The sequence below is a fragment of the Aquila chrysaetos genome, chromosome 5 (genome assembly GCF_900496995.4).
Source record: "Aquila chrysaetos chrysaetos chromosome 5, bAquChr1.4, whole genome shotgun sequence".
In the NCBI taxonomy this organism is placed as follows: domain Eukaryota; kingdom Metazoa; phylum Chordata; class Aves; order Accipitriformes; family Accipitridae; genus Aquila; species Aquila chrysaetos.
Window position 1 is genome coordinate 21,067,394 of NC_044008.1, and position 14,137 is coordinate 21,081,530.

The 14,137-nt window shown below is 39.7% G+C and overlaps 1 long non-coding RNA gene across 1 annotated transcript in view; it reads left to right on the forward strand.

Moving 5' to 3' along the window:
- The first annotated feature begins 1,032 nt into the window (after nucleotides 1–1,032).
- The window catches only part of LOC115341656, a 38,280-nt gene continuing 25,175 nt past the window's right edge, over nucleotides 1,033–14,137 (forward strand). Inside the window, exon 1 of the long non-coding RNA XR_003923476.1 lies at nucleotides 1,033–1,107. This is a non-coding gene — a long non-coding RNA (uncharacterized LOC115341656). The remainder of the gene's footprint in view (nucleotides 1,108–14,137) is intronic.

Here is a 14,137-nt window from a genome sequence, read left to right on the forward strand (position 1 = left end):
ATCTCTGTTCCTCTAAGCAGCTAGGATCTCAAGTGCTTCTACTCACACTGGGAACAAACACATTTCCACTATAATTTGGCATCCTCTCAGAGCATCTTGTATTATTCTGTAGACATCCCTAGAAAGCTCTTTTCCTTAATTAGAAAAGGAAACAGCATTTCAGGGCTACTGAACATGCTTAGCTTATACCCACTTGTGGGAGAGAAGATATTACGGAATGCTTTTTATGGTTTAAACTTGGACCAATTTTCATGCAATTCTTTCATGTAATTTTGCAGATTTTGAATGGGTTTCTAACGCCTTTTTTTTCTTTTTTCTTTAATTCTCCCTGCTCTTTATCAACTGCTGGTTAATCGTGATTGTCCTAACCTCAACCTTGAAAGGTCGAGGTACATTTCGGATGGATATTATGGTAATTGAATGATTAAGGCTGGATAAGAACTGGAATATAGTTGAGCCGAAGTACTGCATACTTCAAAGACTTTGTCAACCTGAAATTCAAATGCGGTTCCAGGTCATATTTCGTAAAAGACGTCTAGCAACAGAACGGGCCAAACCAGCCTCCACTTTTTGCAGGAAGTCTTCCAGGGAAAAGGGGATCTCCTTTCTTCTGTCCTAGAACCAGCAGCGTCATTTGCCGGCGCTGGCAGAGGCGAATCGCTCTAGAAGCGCAACTATATTGGTAGCTCCTCCAGCGTCGGAAAAGCCAACCCGCTTTGTTTCCTTCATTGCCCGCACCAAAGCCGAGGGAGCGAGCGGGGGCGGAGGGGAGACGCGACCCAAGGTGGGTGTCGGGAGCCTGCGGGCGGCAGCGCCCGGGCTGCGAGGAGAGCTCGGCCGCCGTGAGCCCGCGTGCGGTGCCCGGTAGCCTCCGCTCTGCAGGCTGGAAAGGGCCCCGGCTTGTGCGGCGGCCGTGGCTGCCTGGGAGGGCTGCCAGCCCGTCAGGGGCTCCCTGGCAGCCGTCAGATGGCAGTAGCTCCCAGTTGTCGCTCCCGGCCTCGTCGGTATTGCAAACGCCGGGCGAAAAGAGAGGTTAAAGACCGCGTAGCCCCTCAGCTCCTAACGTAAATCCAGTTTTGCCATAAAACGAAGACCATAGCATAAAAGGTGAGTTGGAGTTATTTAAGCTGTAGGGTGTGAGCCCGAGGTCTCCTCCGGGGCCTCATTCCGGGCTCTGAGCTCTGGGCAGCCGGTTTCGTTGTATAACTATGTCATCATCAGCTGAGTTCTGGTATTTTGTTTTCCAGAACTACTAGTGCAATAATAATGAGCCCAGTAGTAATCTTTGCAAAATCCCTTCTCATCGCCTACTATATTGAAGTAGAATGAAAACAAATTGGCAGCAGGCATCTAGAAAATTAGATATTAACTTTCAAAAGTGCATGCTAGTTTGCCCTGTAATAGCTGGGAAGCAAGAACATTATGTTTCAGCACTGAACCTTTTTGTGGAATCAAAATATTCTCTCACTATAGCCTGGTTCACATCTGCTGTGGGCTTTAATGTTGTTAACAATACTTGTGATTGCAGTAATAGAAATGTAGTCAGGGAAGAGAAAGGGAAAAGCCCCCTTATTTGTATTCAGAACTCTAACTCTAACAATGCAGTTAATCCCACTGCAATTACTGAGAAAAAAAGAAAGGAAAGAATCTGAGAAAAGAAAATTAATGTGAAAAAAACCACTCCTCTGCATTTAATTAATGTTAAGGATGTGAAATAAACCCACATAAGCAAAGAAGTGCATGACTGGGACAGAAAATTTGGATCAAAATCAGGATCTTGATAAAGACTGTTATTATAGAAATAATGTAGTTGACCACAGAGAAAGGCAAAGGAAAAAAATACTCCCTTTGACTATAAGGAGATTTAGGGCAAATCAGATAGCTGAGGCTGTTACTAAAGTGACCATGGGTTACAGGCTACGGGTAGCAGCATTACTGGAAGGGAAGTTGCATAATATCACGGTTGCTACTCTGCCCTGTGCCTGGGAGTTCATATATTTCACCACGCAGTGCTGATGGGGCAGACGTGCTCCAGCCTCTTTGCTTTCTCCTTACCAATAAACTTGACAGAAGAGCACAAATAATTTCCCTGCAAGAAGTAAAAGAGAAGGTATGCCCACTCTCCCTGGTTTCAGCAAAGGGGCACCTGTCCATTTTATGCCATATTTTCCATTTCCCCTTTTTCTTTGAGCATTTTGATAGGCTCCTCATTTCCTTTCTTTCACTGCTGCCGGACATGAAGCTTTATTGGCCATCTTCTGCTTTTGGCATCTGTGACTTGAGCTCCTGTCCATCAGCTTCTCAGAAACTTCAACATGAACTTTCTTTCCTGGATTTGCTCCTTCCTGTATCTCTTGTTGTCACATGAAGATCAGTCCATCCTACTTTCTATAGTCTCTTATTACTCATGATGTCACTTTTTTTTTTTTTTTTCCTGGCTGCTAGTGTCACCAGCCTTCCTGAATGGGTTTCATCTCCCCTAAGCTATTTACATGTTAGATATCTGCACCTGAACTGCTCACCCAGGGTCCCTTTGGCAGCTATTCACAGGAATAGACACTCATACTGTGACTCATCTGACTTGTTTTAGATCTCTTCATTGGGATGAGATGCTTTCTGGAAATGCCCATGTACCTTACTGAAAATAATAGTGAGTTATACATATAGGTTGGGTGAATTTGTTGACACTGTAGCTGCGTAAAATGAGGTGAGATGAATGCCTCTGGTATGTTTCTTCAGATGGTAGGAAAGAGAAAACATATAGCAAGAATTTATTCAAGACTTCTTAAAACTAAATCTTAAGTCAATTTCTGAGAATGATTAAAGAACCCAAATAAACTTTACCTGATTTTTATTACAAACATAAGCGTACTATTTTCAGACTAGTAAATAACGCCAAGAATGATTCAGAAGCATCTGTTTTCCTTATGTGTTGGTTTGTTTCCTGCTGCCCATAAAATAGACACTTCTAATCTTAATGACTGATAAAAACTGTGATTTAGCAGAAACTTTATGGTATATTGTTAAAATAAGACAAAAGAATTTGTAGATGTAGCAACTTAATCCTTATATATTTTGAAACTATCTCCAGTCCTGTGCAATAAGATGTTGAAATTATGAGCTGTCTAAAAACTACCTTAGGGTGTTCTTTTTGATATATATGAATATTTTACAACACATCTTTTTGATTGCTAAATTACATTCTTTTATAATAAAACAGTTTCAGTTTTTAAGTTAGCCTCCTAAATCAGATCTGTCACACCACTGGGTTATGTCATTGCTCACTACACATCAGGACATACAATAATGGATTTCACATAACATAATAACAATTTCTCAAATCACCTGGACTATAACACTGTTTACTTCATAGTTACCTTGGTCATCTGAGCACCGGCTGCTTCTGCAAACACCAAGCTGCACAGTTAATACATAATAAATGCATCTTCCTGCCTCTTGCAATGAACCACCCTGTCACTGTGGGCTCTTCAGCCCTGTTCACTAGTGAGACTGGTGCTGAGATCTTTCTGCTTTACCCCAGTTCACCTCACTGAAAAGATCACTGTGGTCTGTCTGGCTCATCCATTTGAGTCAACTCCCTTTTATTTCTCTCAGTTGCTTATGCTTCACTGGTGCATCTAATCAGTGCCTTGCCTTGAGGTCTCCACAGAGTTCATCCCTTTCCTATGTGACCATTCTTTTCTTCTGCTCGGTCGTTCTTATCCCTGTTGCTGCCCCAGTGATTCCGTACCCAGTTTTCTCTTCATTAATTTTTCTGTCTTCCACTTGCACTGTCTCCCAAGCAAATTGCTTCACCTGGGATTCCTCTCCTGATGTGGCCTGCGGCTCCTTCCTCCTGCAAATTGCTTCTCAATACTAACTGTTGCCAATATAGCTACAAAATTCAACCAATTAAAACTGCTTTATAGAAGTGTAGGTAAGGATATGTCATAAATTCACAATTTGGAACAAACCAAAATGAACAAGGTACGAAATATATCTCGTGTATATTTTTGCCTTTGTTCCCATTCTTAGTATGTTTATTTTTCTGTAACAATAAGTGTTCACATAATGTATTTATAAAGCCTAACACAACTTGCGTGCTACTGAAATACTGAAGATTAGCAGAGATGTAGAAGTACGACCTATAAGCATTAATGCTGATTATGGTGCAGTATTCGGTACAGCACCATATGCACAAACCAGATGTTTTTGAAAAGTTTCATCTTTTTATCTTGAGTGCTTCTATGAACTCTGTTATTATTGCATCTCTTAATTATACTTCATAATTTATAGCATATTTGTCTTCCTAATACCAATGCAATGCAAATATGTGCTATTGTTCCCATTTTAACAGATGGAGAACCAAAGAACAGAGAAACCAAGATCCAGTAAAGAACACTGACATCCAAAGCAGAGCACAGTGGAAGTGTCTAGATTATTAAAAACAAACTCAAAGCCACATTCGATAAACTTTACTCACTATAAACATCATTGCAACTGACTGCATGCTGCAATTCTGTCAAAAAAACTCAAAATAAGGATTATTTCTAGATTTATATCTCAGGATTTAATGCACAGTATCTGATTAAACATAACACTTACCCAAGAGCCACCATGTAACAGCAGACACAGAATACTCAAATTTCATGTCCTTGTAAGTGTGAAAAAACTCACAATAACAGTAATGAACAAACATACCAAAAAAAATCTCATCACACTCATGTAATATTTACGATTAAAGAATAAAATTGCATTAAACTGAGAAAACTAGTTAAAAGGAATAGCTAGCTAAAAGACTAAAATTCTTATATTTTTACACTACCTTAGAAGCTCAGAGAATATGCACTACTCATCAAAAACACTTGTAAAAGGACACTGCTCTTCAATTTTTCTTCCCTAAACTAGTGATTGAGCAGCAGAGGACAGTGGACCATTAAAAGAAAAAAAAAATAAATAAAAAAAAATCAACCCTCAGAAATGGAATAAAGCTTTTCCCCAAAAGAAAAAAAAAGAGGAGGGGGAAAGTAGTTCAAACATTTTGGAAGTGAAGAAGTCTGCTAAAGGCAGAGTTCATTGGTGGGTAGGACTGTAGTAAACAAAGAATCTAGTACAAGCCCATAGATAAAATACTGATTTTTTTTTTTTTTTTTTTTTTTGCATTAGTGGTCATTATAGGAAAGATTAAGGAGCTACCTATACTGCAGATTTTCTTTATAGGTAAAAAGCTTGAGGACTGTATCAGTGTGAACTAGTAATAGAAGAGACTAATACCTTGCAGTTTGATACCAAAATAATGGAAAGTGGCAAATGGGCAATCAGTTGTTAAAAAGGGCTCTTCCTTGCTCCAGCAGATCAGTAAGTCTGATGTGCTTCTCAGGAAAATTGCTAGAAATTATAATAACATATACTTAGTAGACAAAAAGATAAAGATGATATATATTGGGCAAGAATCAGAACACCTTTCGTAGAAGAAAGCCATACTTTGCAAAACTATGTCAATTCTCTGAAGGAGCCAAGGATTATTTGGATAATGTTGGTTCAAAGTTATGAACTTGAATTCAGAAAGAGATAAACAACATTAATGAAACTGAATTTTTATGAGGTAAAAGGGTAAACCCTCTCCCAGATTACTTGGTGAAGGATAGGAAACAAAGGGTAGGGTGAATAATCATTTTTCACAGCAAGGAACTATCAGGACTCCAGAGATCTGGATTCATAAATGCTGTGGAAAGGTGGTGAGCTGAGAGGTAATTTTTTGTGTAATGATACAGAATTAATCAGGATAGTAAAAGCATAAGCTGGATGTGAGGAGTGACAGAACAGTCTCATGATATTGAGCAATGAAATGACAGATAAAATCAATGTCAATAAATGGAAAGTCATGCACTGAGAAAAAAATAACCTTCACTCTTCATACACAGTGATGGACTCTAAATTAGCTATTACTACTCTTGAAAGCAACCTTAAAGTCCCTGAAAACATCAGTGAAATGTTTGGTTGCTGTGTCTTCTGCAAGGAAAAAGTGACAATTAAAGTAGGAATTATCGGGAAAAGAATGAAGAATTAAAAAATTCAGATACATGTGTAAATCCATTGTACACCCATATGTGAGCAAAAAATGTGGTTCTGGGTAATCCATTTCTAAAAGGCTGCAATGGAACTAGAGAGCACAGAGAAGGGTGACAAGGATGAACTGTGCCACACAACAATTTCTATACAAGCAGAGATTAAATAGATAGGACTGGAAAAGATGATTGAGGGGAAATGATGAAACCTATAAAAATTTAAAAAAAGTTTGAAAAAATGTGTAAAAAAGAATTATTCAGTGTTTCTTATAGCATAATAATTAAGAAGGCAACCAATGCATTTATTAGGTACTAGACTTGAAACAAATGAAAGGAAGCACATTTTCACACAATAAAGCTGAAAATGACATGGAGAAAAATTCATCTTCAAGTACTAAATTGTGGCTACAGCTTCTGGCTCAGGAAGTCCCAAGGGTGCTGAACTGCAGAGGCTGAGATGCTATATCAGGAAAAGGATCATTTGACTTGATTTGTTTCCTATATTCTTTCTTTAGCAATCTATTAGGCTACATTTATTCTAGGAAACTAAAAAGAGCCAGAGCAGAGACCCAAGTCCAGAGAATTTAGCTGTTCTGACAGAAGTTGTGATGTGCTGTTTGTCTACAAGGCCAAAAAGCATGCCCTGGCTTCTTTTATTCACTGTTAGAGGCATAGCCTCAGCGGCCACAGCGAGAGCGGCAGGCAAGGCAGGTCTTTGCCCCCAGTAGGGCAATTATTCACTTCTAACATTGGGCTCCCTTTCTTTGCCTTGTACAATTTTTTTAAGCATCTCGGGGCTAGTTAAATCCTTTACCCCTTTTAAATCCGTTACCTCTCTTCAACTGCACTGTGCGTAAGTGCTTTGTTCGAAGTATGAGACTATTTTTCCTTCTGCAGGTTTTCGTTTCAGCTGTAAATTATGTGCCTAGTAAATTCTCTGCCTGCTTATTTTTCTGGAGTATGGTTGGACATCTCAATCATATAAGTACGGGGTATGCATTCTGGTGTAAAGGAAGCGAAATTTGTTCAGATACAGGTGCTAATTTGTTTGGTTCAAATCTAAACTACCATAATTTGAACTCGTGTCAGCCCAGAAACAAAACTCACTGCGGATCTCTCACATGGGTTTTGTTCCATTCCCACCCAAGCACTAGGGTAGCTCTAGAAATAGAAAGAAAAATGTTTGTTCCCACGCTATTGTTACAATTAAACAAAAGCTTCCAATCTTTGGAGGAATTTTGGAAAGCTGTAACATTTCTTGTTTTACATGCTTGTTACAAATGAAAAAGTGTTTTTCTGAAGAAGCTTTTCGTATTCTTATGACAGTAATTTCCACTTGTTGGACCAACTCCCGTAATTTCTCACAGGCCAGTGTGTACGTCTACTATCACACTTCTAATCAATGCATTTGTAAATTTTGCTGCTTAACAGTGCTCCACAGGGTGTCTTGCAAACCACCATGGTTTCAGACCACAGCTTGAGAACCAATAACATATTGGGTAACTTAATTTTAATTTTCCTGCTGATGCCTTTACTTCAAACTAATCCCAGGAGCACTGTACTGAGTTAACCACCATTCAAGAATCTCAGCATTGAAGCTGATCACAGAACTGTGTTTATCATATGCAAAGCCAGCAGATCACTTGGAGAGGGTCTCTAGACAGGAGATCACTTCTTACAGCTTGGTTTAGGTGCAAAGTCAGTGTGGGCTGAGGAGCTGTGTGCCTGCAGACATACAATGTGCCTGGACTCACATGCTCCTCTCTGGATGACACTCGCTGGAGGCTATTGTCTCTCCAGGCTTCCTTATCATTGCCCAAATGTCACCCACCTATATTTGCTATTTCCCCAGTAAGAATTATTTTTTATCACAAGCCCATTTCTCTGATAGTGGTGTTGATTATGACATTATCCTGAGGCATGAAAAAAATAAAATTTTTTTGCTTCCATGTATGTGTCTCTGACTAAAACATCTGCAGGCCCTGACAAACATATATATTTTTAAATGCAGATTAGTCATATCTCTAACTGAAATCGGACAATTTCGCAGATGCTTAATAGTTCTGAAGAAATAGGACAAGAAGTAAAACTTTCACCTTTAACTATATGCTTATTTGAAGTGCATTTATTTTGTGAAAAACAAGAGCATTGTAATGATGCTGTTGATACAAGTGATTTTGTCAGGAACTGTTCGTATGCTTTCAGAGAACAATGGTGAAGGTATAGTAATGATTAGAAATGAAACAAGTATCAGAAGTGAGACTATAGTCACAAATATTTAGATGATTGTGTAACAATGTACGATTGAATTCATTCTGAGAGCAGTCATCTGAATACATACTGAACTGAACAAGAACACTCCCTTTAAGAAATTATTAAGAGGCTTTAACTATAACATAAATAACAACGTGGCACAAAGTGTTTGGATATGCTTTTAACGGAGAGGAGATAAGCTGAGATAAGAAAGGAATTGGAAGAATTTTGTCTAAGGACAAGAAGTATTATTCTCAGAGCCTAATGTTATACATGTGATTAGAGCTACATTGTTAGAATAACACGAAGTTTTTTGGTAAGTCTACATTGTATTGCTATTACATAAATTATAGCCATTGCTCCAGGTAAATCTAGGAATTTGACCTTGACATGTAACACATTTCTGATCCATTGATCTAATTGATACTTCTATTGAAGCAAATTCATTTGTAGCTAAACATTGCATCCACTTCCACGCTCACAAAGATTTATCTTTTAGGCAGTAAACCTGGTGTGATTCTCACATGAACAAGCGTGGCTCTGACACACAAGTGGGCATTTTCCTGAGACTTGCTCCAGCCCCAAGGGTATGGGGCTCAGTCCAAGCTGCATGCCTTCTTGGAGCAGGATGGAAATGATATGTCCTGAATGTATACACTGGTCAAATAAAAAAGAAGTTAAGAAGTACCTTCTCTTTTTTCTTAAACTTTTTGCCATTCTCTTTAATTGGAGATTTACTGTGAATAGTCCATATCTGAGGTATCTTGCTTGTCCAGCTCAGGCTTACAAACCACATAATACCACTCCTGATTTGACGCTGTGTGAGGTGTTTTCAGAACAAAGAATCGTAGTCGCTTAACTGTTCCTTTTCCACAAATGTATGGAAATTGGGTCATTTCCAGTGATCACAAGGTAGTCTCAGAATAGCTATGAACATGGCTGAAGAAAATACTTTTTAAAATATCAAATAACTATTCACCAAAAAAGACTCTTCGCAGTTGTGTAACTGTTCAGCACCACTGAATGGACCTAGCGAGGACAGGACAGACCCTTGTATGGTCATGGCCAATTGAGCTCTAAAACTGGTGGTCTGGGAGGATGACAGATGTGATAGTGTGAGCTATTTACTACGAAACCTTCCTGAGAATCTGTGTAAGTGCTCAGGTGGCTAATCTCAGCTATGTCCCTTGTGGCAGCTATCACTCTCCTACAGAGGTTATTTAAATTGCTTTAGTTGACAAAGCTACAGACACCTCAGTGACAGTGCATCATAAGTGTTATAAACTCCAGTTGGAAACTTTCGACAAGTGCTCACTAGCTCCCCGCTGCTTATCTTACTGAAAACCAGAGAAAATATATCCACGACATGTTCCCCAAGAGAACCCTTAAGGGCATGTCTACACCAAACTCTGTCTGAAACCAGAAACAGTGTGAGAACAATGGGAGAGAGTTGAGAGGAAAGTGACAATGATGACCAGGTTATTGACTAAAAGACTCTGGCATAGCAGGAAAAGTTGAAGCACCTGTGTGATGCTTACTGTGGGAAAATTGGTGGGAGATAGTCATCTTCAAGTATATAAAAAACCTGCTGTAGACAATCAAGGAATAAACTAGAAAATAAATATTGCCAAGTCTGCCATGTCTAGGATGAGAAATAATAGGCTTAAGCTGAAACAGTGTTTAGGATATTAGGAACAGTTAAATGGTATAGTAGATTGCTCAGGGAAATTATGGGATGTCCATCACTGGAGACTTTTAGGAACAGACTAGAAAAATGTCAGGAATTATTTGGACAGAGATGATCCTGCCTTTGGGCAGAGAGATGAGCTGGATGACCTCTTGAGGTCCTTTCTGGTCTTATTTTCCATGATTTTATGACCATGGCAGTCTGCCCAGACTGATGCATTTGGGTGCAAGATCTTTCTAACATGACCGTGCTGCATTTCAAGGCTGCAATGTTCCCTTCACTGAATTAATGAACACACTTAGTGATAGCTTGGGGGTTCCTGTGCTCCAATATGGCCTGCAGACCTGCTGTTTAGCATTAAATAAGCGCCTTAGACACTCAAAAGATACAATGAAAAGCAGGCTGGGTACAGCATCTATTGGGAACACCTTTGTGCTCAGAGGTCAGCTAGGGAGACGACTCTGCTACCCACTGTCAAACACCATCTGTGAGGGAGTCACACGAAGTGACACGTCTCCGTCCCAGGCATTACACATTTTTTCCACGGTCCAGCGCATGTGACCTCTTGGTTCAGTGTGAGACAGCCAGCATTGCAGGGGGGTGCAAGCAGCTGCAATAGGCTGTCCTCAGACTCTCTTTTTAGCTCCTTCTGTTAGGACTTGTGCTTTAGGGGTTGTACACCTATGTGTTGAGTGCTGGTGACACACGGTGCTCTGCCTGCAGACCACAATCTGCTGCTCTCTATTATAGGGGTCGGCTTTCCAACCTCGCCACTTTTCCTTTGATAAGCAGCTAGCATTGCTGTGCTATTTCTGGTCTACAGGGAATTCCTAGGGAATACTGCAAATACTGTGGCGATATTGCCTAGTGTCAGCTGAAGTGTGTGAGAGGGTGCAATGTACTGCTTTGCCAGGGAGAGAAAATTGGCTCATATTAAATCTAGTAGGTATGTCAGCCATTCTTCATTTGGCACAACTGCAGAAAGCTATTGATCTCTTTTACAGAAGAGACAGCTGAAACACAGGCTACATGCAGAACTAGTGTGCAAGCAAAGCCGTGGGTCCAGGGCTGCCTGAGGTCCTCAAACCATAAGGCTGGGGAATAGACAGGGCTGAGGAGCTCCTGCTTTCTCAAATTCCTGCTACAGAAGCATCCTTTGGCTTCATACAGCAAAACAGCTTGGGCTAGCGATAGTCATCTGTGAGACGTAGTGGCTGGATCATAACTGTCCCACTGGCTCTCAAACTACATACCGGTGAGCACTTCAGCCGCTGTTTGTATGTCCAGGGTAGGTAGAGCAGGCAGCAGGGCAGACGTCCTTGCCCAAGGACAGTTAGATTATTTAAATCCCCAATTGTTATAATGAAGTCGGCAAAGTCTTCTACTGCAGCAAAGACCACAGGTTTTCTTGAGATCTGGCAGCAGAGCTAGTGGTGCCCAACCTTGCTCTGCAGTGCATGGACCTTGGCAAGAATTTTGGAGAAATGCACTTGATTTACGTTTTTATGATAACTTGTCTAACTTATCCCAAGAGAAATTGTGGGTGAGAGAGAAATTCAGCGTGGGGATTTCAAAGCACTACGTGGTGCAGAACCTGTGTTGTCCTAGAGGACTGTTCCTGCAAGGAGAGGTAGTAAGAGTAATGCTGGTGTTCATCTGATAAGACGAGGGACCTTGAATCATGAGATAACTTGAATCTCTTAGGAAAAACAAGAAGACCCAAGTATGAGTCTCTTAAACCTTTCAACAGAGACCTAACAGTGTGCTAGTGAAACAAATCCAGATGTTATGATGAATTTCACAAGACAAAGCTTTTGTCTTCTGTCTGTGGTTCATTTAAAGCTACTGAATTGTGATTTACATAGGGACTGGTTATTTTTACTGTTAAAGGGACTACAAGTGATGCATGAACTTCTTCCTACTGGAATTGAATTAACCTGTGTGCAGGATTTTAAGATCACATATTCTCATTTTGGTTCTGAAGTTATTTTTGTTTTCAAAACAGCTCCCTAAATAATACTGGCAAATGCCAATTCAGGTTTTCATGGCATAGCATATGCTGCTTCTTTCTCTAATTAACAGAGTTTCCAAAGTTTCTCACAGATCCTGATAGACATGCATGCATGCACATAAACACAAGCCTGCACATGTGTATATGCGAAACAGTTGAAAGAAATCAAATGAAAAATGCAAAATGGCATGAAAACTGAAAAGTGAAAATAGATTAAGATGTTCTTAAAATGTGAATTTGCTCCAAAATGCACTGACAGAAATTTTCTGTGAGAATATTATGGTTAAAAGCACATTTTTTTCATAAAAAAGCCGGGAGTATTAATTTGCTGCTGTATAATAACTTTAACCCTGGAACATTCTTCAAAGGTAAATAAAGTTATTATCATAATGCAAATGTCTCTCAGCTCACCATGCTGAGGATGGAAGGACACACAGGTTACATGCTCCTCAGAACAAGGGCTGGGCAAACTGCTGTTTCCCTGCTTCTTTCCTTGGTTATTATGGTCTAAAATGAAGCTCTAACACTTTTTCCCTCTGTTTCTCTGGGATGACAGAAACTTTTTCATAGTCCTATGAGCGGCTACTAACTGTTGCACAGTCCCAATGTCATCAACTCCATTCACAGGTACAAGGAGGACTTCAAACTGCTGCTACTCCTTGGCCAGGGCACAGTCAGACACTTGTTGTAATGGCCTTGTCAAAGTTGGCAGATGCATTAAATGTGATTTAAACTCATTTTTAGTTTCTGCCTTCAGTTACTAAACCACTTTGCTTCAAAATATGTTACTACACTCCTGGTTGCTGTTTTTCTAGGCTGCTCAGCTGGCCTATCTTAATGATGATGAGATGGATTGACAGTAATCTCTTGCTGGTATCAACCAGATAGCAAGTCTGCATATCAGTGCGCTTTAGTAAATGGTCACAGTGATCTCTAGAGGGACTTTGTATATTTGATTCTGGCTTTTAATGAGTAATATGTTAGTCACAATGAAATGTCCTCCCTCTCCAAGTAAATTCTTTTTCTTTGCGGTTTTAGTAAGACATTTATACTCTCTTCTATTAACAAATTATTATCTTCATAGAATAACTTCTATTTAATACCATTTGCAAAACTGTTAATCTTTTGATCTCTAATGAAAATGAGCATGATTTCTTTATCCTTAGTCTTTTAAAGCTCATCTACTGCGTCAGAGGATCACGTCATGTTCACTTCCCTTTTATTTCCCCGCGTGAGCTTTATTATAAGATACAAATTGTTTTGCTTATAGACAAACAGGCTGACTAGCCTTGTATCTATGCAGCTGCACTGCTACAAGTACAGTCAATAAACACAGAGGCACTCTTGCTCTGTCTCATATTTAGACAACATAGTGGCATAACAGACAACACCTACACAGAATGTCACAAGCTCCAAGTCCACGTGATCAGGTTTTGGGTTTGTCTTTGGTCAAACTTTGATTTAAGAGAAAACAAAAGCTCAGACTAACTCCCCACCTGGTATAAATTGATGTAGCTCCATTGAAGTTGGTTTACACCAGCTGAGAATGTATTCTTGTGTTTGTTGACTGGAAGCTAGCTCAAATATCTTATCCAGGCTAAGTGTGGTTAAAATGATTCCATCTATTCTGACCCGAACAGCTGAAGGTGTTGCTTTTGGGTACAGAAGGTTTTGTCTAAATAGACTATGAGGCAATGTCTCTCCCAGAGGTCCTAGTTCACACCTGGGGGTGCTGCAGCATGGCTGCAACTTGCTCATCACTGTATTAGCAACTGGCCTAAACCTTGGGATGATTGCAATATAATTTGGGAAGCTCTGTTTCTGTTGTTTGAATGTAAGTTCAACAAACCTGGTGTAACTTTTTCATTTGAGTACCCTGCTACTAAGTTTGAATCTAGTCTAACTGCAAACCAGTTTCTGTAGCATAATTAAGGAGCACACACTAAAAAGAAGACCAAATCTTGCCTGATTCAAAGGCTGCCTGCCTATAGTCACAGGATCTGAATATTGGAAAATAGAAAAACTCCCTAAAAATTGCAATAGTAGAGAGTTTCATATAGAAATATAAGATAAAGGAGAGAATTAGTCTTAAACATGTTTAAAAATAAAAAAAAAAAT